The 9,712-nt window shown below is 41.2% G+C and overlaps 1 pseudogene; it reads left to right on the top strand.

Annotated features, from left to right (window-relative positions):
• The first annotated feature begins 4,825 nt into the window (after window positions 1-4,825).
• On the top strand, window positions 4,826-9,541 carry LOC133731481 (probable pectate lyase 8; annotated as a pseudogene).
• Window positions 9,542-9,712: the final 171 nt, after the last annotated feature.

The following is a 9,712-nucleotide window of genomic DNA, read 5'->3' as shown; positions in this document are numbered from 1 at the left end:
ATGCATGGAAGGAAGTGTTTGTTGGAATAATAGGTTGGATGATACTCTATCAATTAACTAGCTGCCGCTATTCCCAAGTAACAACTAGCTGCCTCTTTAGCTTTTGAAGATGATGGAGCTAACTAACTAGCTTTTTTTCTTTTTTTAGTGGGGCGCTGTATTGGATTTCATTTTCTATATCTTTTCAAACTCCTTTTCCTCTATCATTTCACTCAAGTAACAAAGTGGGGCGGCACGAACAATAATGTATGGCAAAGACAAAAATACCAACATTCTTTCTCAATATATGTGTGTGTGTGTTTTGTCTTCGAGTCTTTGGAATAGAATGGCATGCAGAAAAGAAAGCTGCGCATAGTAGACGAGTAGGATTGGATGCTTCTTTTATGGAGCATGAAATGAAAAGAACCCGATCTTTTTGAATAGTTAACTTTCTTCAGATTCCGAAGCTCGAAATATTGATAATAGAGATGAACTTTTATCTAGACAAAGCGTGCAATTAAAGTTCCTACTCTAGTTATCCATTCGCATTGTGTTGGGGTAAATGCACATGCGTACAAGTGGGAAATTCAGCCGGCCAGCCATGTCTCATGTATATATGTTTCTAAGACATTGATAGTTTGAGTTCAAAACCTTCATCATCTTTTTGGTGTGACATATTCATATTTTTAGCTAGTTTGGCAAGCACTTTGTAATAAGCTCAATGAAGAAAGTTTCAACATATATGGGCTTGGAATTAACCTATTTTGCATATAAGCGAGGCTAAGGATGCTCATGTCCACGCTCATACAAGAGATACTAACAATGCGCATGTAAGTGAGGATTATCAACCAAAAGATATCGCATGTTTTTCCAATGTGCAGAAACCATCATAATTGTTTCCACAAAAAAAAAAAAAAATGTCTGAGACCATGACTTTTGATCTAAAATTGTGGATTATAGCACTTTTTTTTTTTTTGCTGAAATCGCATGTTTTTTTTTATAATTTTTTTCACAAAAATTTCTCACCCATGAATCATAATTTTTAAGCAATTCTAGAACTAACTCAAAAATATCAATCCGATCTTTTTCTGCAATTTTCCAAAGTCAGTAAACCGAAATCATTGAAGAAAAATCAAATAGATAGTTTTACGGTTGGAGAAGCTCCTAAAAATCATGTTTTACCATCAATGTTTGAGTAGTTTGACATGTTTTCACATGCCACGTATGATTGTTTAAATGTATAAATGTTTTTTTCCTAAAGTTAGAGACCGGGAGTGATTTTCCCATCCCAATATTAGACTTCCAGGGATAGGGCATCTTCAAATTCTTCAAATGCATTTCGCAAAGAATTAGTCGAACAAAAATATGTTTCGGCAATAATATAAAATGGGGACCCTTACATGTAACATTACTATAATGCGTATATATATATTTTTTTTGTGCACGGTATGGAGTAATACTAATACTCATAGTGAGTTTTGTGTAATGTTTTTTTTTTAGAAGAAATAAAATCCATTAATAACCGAAAAGATTACAACGCATTGGAATGACCGGTTGTGGTACTACACCACGACACACATTCCTACAAAGATCCATAGTTATGGGTCCGTCGCTAATAGCAACATCCATGAGCCAAATGAGCCCAACCCCTAACCAAATTTTACGCCCGAAACCACGAGCTACTTCCCGAGAGTACCGATACAACCTCGCCACCAACATTAGACAGAGCCAATTTACCCTCTTCAACACCGTGTCCAAGTACCGCCAGACCACGTGCAAAGGCAATCCACCCTCATGTTGACAACCAGAAAGCACCGAAATTAAAACCCATAATTCCTCGGAGTAACGCCACAATAATGGCACGCCAAACCTAAAACGACTCCCAAACCCTAGCTCGAAGGAGTAGGGACTTATTGAACCTAACCAAAAAACTACCAAAGTAAAGAAAAACCTAAAACGAACCAAAAAAGTGCTGCAATACTCAACATACTTGTCCCAAACAACTGCCACGGGATAGTTGATAAACCTCATCGCCGAACAGATGACGGCACCATCTTCCCCTCCAAAAGATTTGGACCACCTGTTGGACACCAAACAAACCTGCATATTCCACCGCCATAGCAACCCATCCCGGAGCATGCTTCCTTGCCCATCTGCAAAACCAATCCCAGGTATGCCGCAAGACACCATCTTTGATGAATCAAGCCCTTCGCCGTCAAACCGCCCCCAAGAACCCATAAGCACAGCCGCATACCTCCACCCACAACCGTCAACGTCCAGATCCGATGAAGGAGGCCGCCGATCCCGTTTTCCTGTCAGGCATGAAATCGTAGAACTGTCATCGCCGCCATCGAGAACAAGTAGCCATATTGCACCAGCGTCGCGCCTCAACCACCATAGAACCTCCCAAAACTCGTCCAGCAGCAAACCCCCCACACCGGTGGAGCCAAAGGCCCACGCCGACGCTAGGGCGCCGCCGGACGAGAGCCACCACGTAAAACTGAAGAAAACCAACTCTCTGTTTTGCAACCCTAGAGCTCCGAGAAAAGTGGAGTAGTTGAGTTTTGTGTAATGTTTATACTTTTAGTCTTTAATTATTGATTTTTACAGACTTACGGTGCAAGTCATTATTATTAGTACATTCTATGTGTATGGTGCATGCAGGAGAGCTATAATATGGTCCCGGACCATGGTATACTTGATGGTCCGGATTGATGTCATTAGTCCATATGATTTGTACTTATTTCTGATTGGTCTCTTAATTTTTTCACTCCTTGCAAGGTCTCTACCAAATTCGAGTGATATTATTAGTTTGGACCACCACATGACAATGCCACATAAGAGCAAGTTCACCCTTTGGGTCACTGGGTCAAACAAGTTTTTATGTTTGTTTCCACCCGTTGGGTCTGGATCACTGGGTCAGTTTTCAAACTGACTTGGATCACTTTCTAGGTCGTCAGTTTCCTCTACAAGCTGACCTAGATTGACCGATGTCAATTTGGAAACAGACTCATACCCAATGGGTGGAAACAAACATAAAAAAGTATTGAACAGTGTCTAACCCAGTTATTTGAGACCAAAAGTATTTTGGCTGGAGACTTAAGAATATTCAGTTCACTAGGTCGACACGTGCGGCCCAAAATAGACCTACAGTTGGTATTGGGGTTATAGCTTTACCCAATTCAAGGTTGATAAGTAAAACGAGCCCTTATGCAACTCATGTAGGCGACATCAATTAAGAATTTATCATTCAATAATCCTTCTATTGCAAGGAATCTGCCAAAACCTGTAAATATATATACGAGGGTTCTAGGGAAAAAAAGGATAAAACTTATCATATATTCATATCAAAGCCTCCCTCGGAGCAAACCTCAATTTTCGTTGAACCTAGAGATAGTCAAGGACCGCCTTAGCAGCCTTTGTGATTTTCCAACTTCCCAGTGAAAGTTTTTGTTTCAAAAAAAAAAAATCCCAGTGATTGCTCTCTGCTCAGTCTACAACACTGAATATTGATTCTGTGACGCTAGAGATCACACCAGAAGTCTTTATCTGTAAGGCATAGAGAAGAACCTTGGGACAAGGTTGGTGCTCTCCTCATCCACAAGCTTGAGCAAGAAGTCAGGTCAGGGACACCAGACGATTCACACCCCACGGTGTTGGCACGCCGCGCACCAGCAAAAAGAAAGTCTTTGCTAGCCTCCTTGGTCGAGCCAAACACCAGTAACATAGTGACCTAGTGACTTGACCCAGTAACTCAACGAGTGAACTTACTCTAATAATTTGAGATATTAAAATAATTACTCGGTGCATGCATGGCCGCTTCTAAAAGGATATATCTAATTATCTTGAAGGCTAGCGTTTGACTATATATATATATGTGGACTCATTTAAAGAAAATTTTCTAATACAAAACTTGAAAACTAGCTAGCTAGCTGGCCAAAAACACAACTTGATGATAATTAAGATATTATAGCAGCCGGCCTTGAGAGTTTTATTAATTACTACACTCCATAATAAAGTATCAAAAGAAGTATGATCGGGCTAGTTGTTTTACAGTTAAAGATGCAGAGAAGTATCTACATCATCAGAGTCACACTCAGAAGTTTCCAACTTGTTCGATGTACAAGTTTCTACTGAAGTTGATGAAGATGAAGAGGTGTCTGTGACCGTTGGCCACAAGTTGATCACCGGGATCTCATTAATGATCTTCCTCCTCCTCCAATGTGTATAGTACTCCTCCTCACACTTTCTCTTCTGCAACTGCAATGTTGGCCACAGGGACAGTGAAGATGATGACGGAGACCCATGACCATGAGCAAGCTGGACATGATGATCATGAGCATTAGGATGGAAAAGCAACCTTGCCGCTTCCGGCTCGTAGTTCATGGAGTGGTTTGGCTCAGAGAGAGCAAGCCTTCTCAAAACCTCTCTCTGTTCTCTCATTACCTTCACTCTCTGCAACTCTCTGAATCTCTCCTGTAATAGAGCAATGGAGGAACGAACGACTACTGTGCCGTCGTTGCTAATATCCCTGTCCATTTGACAACAAACTCAATATTTTTTAGACTGGTATAATAAGAAGTGACCTATGAGGAGGAGCCTTAAATAGGTTTCATGCATATATAGGAGATCGGGGATATACATTGACACGTATCTACAAGATTGTCTGCTTCCGTTAGTTTAATAAGTGAGAGTTGAGTCATTCGATGAAATTCTAAGTGATATAAGAAGAAAGAAAGAGAATCGGCAGAGAAGCTGCAAAGTCCAAACAGAAAGGGTTGTGTGGCCAAATCTAAAGGCAGTTTGTATGTGGGGGGAGAGACAGAGACATAGGCAATAGTTGCCAATGGCCAAACGAGAAACAGGGTTTGGAGAAAAGTCCAAGGAGAGTGTATAGAAACAGAGACTAGTACTATGGAACGGTGTGTTTGGAATTGGATATATGATGCTGTTTCTCCCAAAAAAGCCTACTTTTTAGTTTTTACCCTCCTTAATTTTGTGGAGATAATGAACTCCTTTTCTCTTTTTCTCTTGGGTGGGTTTTCAAACTCCTTTTACACTACACTTTTCACTTAATTTGTGCGAAAGAAAACAAGGGGAAAATGTGGGGGCGGTGTGAACAATTATGTATAACAATAAGACAAACATACCAACATTCTCTCGAAGAGCGCTCTATATATCAATGATTCAATATATGCATGTTTGTTTTGGAGTCTTTGGAATGGAATGGCATGCAGAAAGGAAAGCTGCTGAGACTACATGATGGAGTGGACTGGATTCTAGCTAGCTTCTTCTTTTCAGCACAACAGTCCCCCTTTTCCTCTATTATTATTCGTTTTCAAATTCCCAAGCTCCAAAGATAATTTCTGGTCATGCTTGCATCATAAAGTTATACTTGCACCTGATTCCTTATTTTCAAAATTTAAATCTTGTAACTAGTTTCATTTAGAGTCCAAATCACTTGTCAATTGATTTTGAAGACAAAAGTCATGCATGGTTATAAGGTGAAAGAGAAACTAAACATACGTGCTCGCACATTTTATTGAGATTTGACCGGTTGTTGGTATAAGATGATTTGGCTAAATTACAAGTAAATAAGTTTTCATGAAATATATATTTCATTTTCCAATTTGTTGAGTTTTTGGCATGATCGAGTGCCAAGTGATGAAGATATATATACCCCTGCATATAGAAAACAATCTCATATTCTCATGGTACAATTGCTGTAATCTCTCAAACCCTAGTCTCTCTCTTCGCTCCTAGCGCCGCGAGAGAACCTCTACCGTCACTAAATCCTTCCCTGTCCGGCGGCGGCCATGGTTAGCGTCGGCATCGCCACGTTACCACTGTGCTGGCTGCCGGACGGGTACTTCGACGCCCTGGGATGGAGGTCCGGAGGAAGTTGGTTGGCTGGGGGTTTGGCAAGCTGGGTGACGGCAGATTTGGATGGTTTTTTCTGGGCGTTTGCGGTGGCTTTCCGTGCAGGGATAACGCGTTCCAGATCCAGCGGCGGTGTGGCTTGGTGCGGTCTGAGCGAGGGTGTGGGCACGTGGGGCTCGGGGCTAGGCGCTGCATCGGCGGAGGCTCATGGGCCTCGGGGTTTTGCTGGCTCATGGCGGAGCTCAACGGCGCAGGCCATGGCGGGGCTGGTGGAGTGACTGGTTCGTGGGCGGCAATACACGGGCGGCTGCAGGCGTGGTGGAGCTGTTGTCTGGGCTTGGTGTCACCCTTGTCTTGTTGGGCCCTTCAGTGAACCTCTTCTCTTTGGACTGCCCTATTGGGCTTTAAAATTGGGGCGGGGGTTTCAGCCCTAAGCCTTTTCTAGTGGTCTTAGTGGCTTCGGCCTCTCTCTAGTTTTCTCTATGCTTCCTGTTTTTCAGAACCTAGCATTTGATTCCAATCTATTGCTATTTAAATTTCGTTTCTCTGATTGTACACCAAATGAGGTCTTTAGGCAATTAGGGTTACTCTAGCAAGGGTTTAGATGGTTGTTGGATTTGTCTCCTTATGGCTAGGTCTAAATTTGTGCTCAAGTTGTTCCCAATGAGGGTTACCTGTTATGTGCTTAATAGCTTAGACCATCTAGGTTTTATTTGGTGTAAGACAGCATATGATGTACGTGTCTTCTGGCAATGGATAAGCAATGAAATTATGTACTTCTCAAAAAAAAAAATGGTACAATTGCTGTAAATCGAGCAAAAAACTATTGCATCTATGCAAAGAATTCAGCTAAGCAGACACTCACTATATATATATATATATATATATATATATATATATATATATATATATATATATATATATATTAAAGACAGAGAGATTTTATTACTAGATAGGATTATAATCGTACATGAGGGCATCCGGTACAAACTCTGGAGCATTAACAAACTATTCAAGATGGACGTTTGAATCAAAACATACTATATATAGCTAATAGCTAAACGATGGGCAACCATGTTGCTTGCCTAGGCGCAAAGCTAATTGTAACCTCCCCCACTGCAGCCACAGGGCCTTTGATATCAGATATAAGAGCACCCAAATCCGACAAGTCTCCAGGAAAAGAGTTGATGGCCTGAACTGCCACTAAGCGGACACTCACTGTATGATCTCCTTATCAATTGTAAATCTCGGAATTTTGCACATAGCTAAAACACCTCAATTGTTCTTTTTTTTTTTTTTTGGAAGAGAAACGCCCGGTTATTCCGTAGAAAGGATATACATGGCCCTTTTTTCAAATTGATTTGGGCTAGTTATATCACCTTTTTCTGGTTGAACCGCTACTAGAATGATCAAACACAATCTTAGTTCCTATATGCTCGATCGTCACTATATAAGACATTGAGAACTCCCAATAATAAAACGGAAACCCTATATATTTTACTCGACCAAATGATTTAGGGTGTCAAAACTGAGTTTTAACCCACAACGCTGAATAGGGGATCAACGAAGATGGAAAAAGGAGAGAATTAATATTATGGAATTCAATACAATTAAGATAAATCAATTTTTATGGTTGTACTTCACATAGAATGCCAATCTTATGGCTTAATTAGGGCCAGAATCACTATTCTCTACTCACTTTCCATCTTTATTACACAAGGGATCAATGAAGATGGAAAGTACGTGGCGGATATTATGGCTTAAATTTTCCGCTATTACATGCATATGCCTATTGCTCCCCTTAATTAGATTGTCAACAATAACTATGAGATTAATGTAATTAAGACTGATAGTTATCAATTAATGCAGTGTTCTACGGTTAACACATATATTGTAGCTTCCATGTGAAAACGAAATCAACAAAAACCTTGTGCAATAGTGAAAACACATAGATCGACACATAAGAGACTGAAAGAGAAAATGGTGGTGTCCGAGAGTAATAGATATTGCCTTTATGCATGCATGCCGTTGCTTCTAGTACGTGTTTGGCTTCGTTGCAAATTGCTCGAGTTCTGCCGTTGATGACCCAGAGCAAATTGGTTCCATGGTGGATATGAGTATCCGCAACAACGGCACTGAAAGAGAAACCATGAGGAAGCAGCAAGCCTCGTGTAGAACCGGCAATCCCATCGATGACTGTTGGCGTTGTGATCCCAACTGGTTCAACAACCGAAAGCGTCTCGCGGACTGCGCTATTGGTTTTGGCAAAAATGCCAAGGGCGGCGGCCGCGATGGACGCTTTTACGTTGTCTCTGACTCGAGCGACAACGACGCTGTAAACCCTAGACCAGGCACTCTCCGCCACGCTGTCATCCAGATCGAGCCTCTGTGGATCGTCTTCGCCAGGGACATGTTGATCACACTGAAGCAGGAGCTGATCATGAATAGCTTCAAGACCATTGACGGCCGCGGAGTCAACGTTCAAATTGCTTACGGAGCAGGCATAACAATCCAATATGTCACAAACATTATAACCCATGGTGTGTATATCCACCACTGCAAGCCCACTGGCAATGCAATGGTGCGAAGCTTCCCATCTCATTTTGGATGGAGAGGAATGGCTGATGGCGATGCCATCTCCATCTTTGGATCTAGAAACATATGGATCGATCATAATTCGCTCTCCAACTGTTACGATGGCCTTGTAGATGTCGTTGAGGCCTCAACTGCTGTCACCGTCTCTAACAATCTGTTTACGGACCACGACAAGGTGATGCTGTTAGGGCACGATGATGCTTATACTCAAGACAAGGTGATGCAAGTGACCGTTGCTTACAACCGTTTCGGACAGGGACTCGGGCAGAGAAAGCCGCATTGTAGGCACGGTAGTTTCCACGTCCTGAACAATGACTACCCTAACGGGTGGGGGGTATATGCCATTGGTGGAGCTGCAAACCCTACCATCAACAGCCAAGGTAACAGATTCTATGCTGACGCAGTTAAGCATCCCTATACGAATAGGTTACCAAGAGAATTTCGGGAAGCGAGTCAGAGTGGAAGAGATGGAATTGGAGGTGGTCGGGAGATGTTTTCTTGAAGGAAAAAATATAATTTGAGTCATTCAACTTTCGCTTGATTGACACTTTGGTCACTCATGTTTATAAAATCTCACTTTAGTCACTCAAATTTAACTCCGACTATCACTTTAGTCCACCGGTGAATTTTTCCAATAAAAAAAGTCACATGATGCCTCTCATGCCATTTTTCAAGGGTTATTTTAAGATGTTGAAAAGATGTGAGACATTTGGTTTGAATATAGGTTGAAATTTTCTGAAATTATAGAACGAAAATAACCTTTAAAAAATGGCATGTTAGGTGTCATGTGACTTTTTTTATCGAAAAAATTCACTAGCGGACTAAAGTGATAGTCGGAGTTAAACTTGGGTGACTAAAGTGAGATTTTATAAACATGAGTGACCAAAGTGTCAATCAAGCGAAAGTTGAGTGACTAAAACGATATTTTTTTCCTTTCTTGAATGGTGCTTACTTCGTTCCGTCTGGAGATGCTAGTCGGGCAGCCTATGTCAAGGCCTCGAGCACCTTACCCAAGCCAGCTTCCATGGTTGAAGCCATAACGGCTGATGCCGGTGTACTTTCTTGCCGCAGATACCATGTGTGCTAAGTGTACGTATCAGATTAATTAGGGCCTAGATTGGCTCGTATTGTTACAATACATATTTGGATCACACTATCTTTGTGACATTCATTTAGAAATCTAATTTGAAATGAAAAATGAAAACTATAATGGCTGTTGATTGAGTCTCTTTAATATCCGATTTCTCTCTCTCTATCT

The sequence above is a fragment of the Rosa rugosa genome, chromosome 2, assembly GCF_958449725.1.
Source record: "Rosa rugosa chromosome 2, drRosRugo1.1, whole genome shotgun sequence".
In the NCBI taxonomy this organism is placed as follows: domain Eukaryota; kingdom Viridiplantae; phylum Streptophyta; class Magnoliopsida; order Rosales; family Rosaceae; genus Rosa; species Rosa rugosa.
This window is presented reverse-complemented; position numbering and strand designations above follow the sequence as displayed.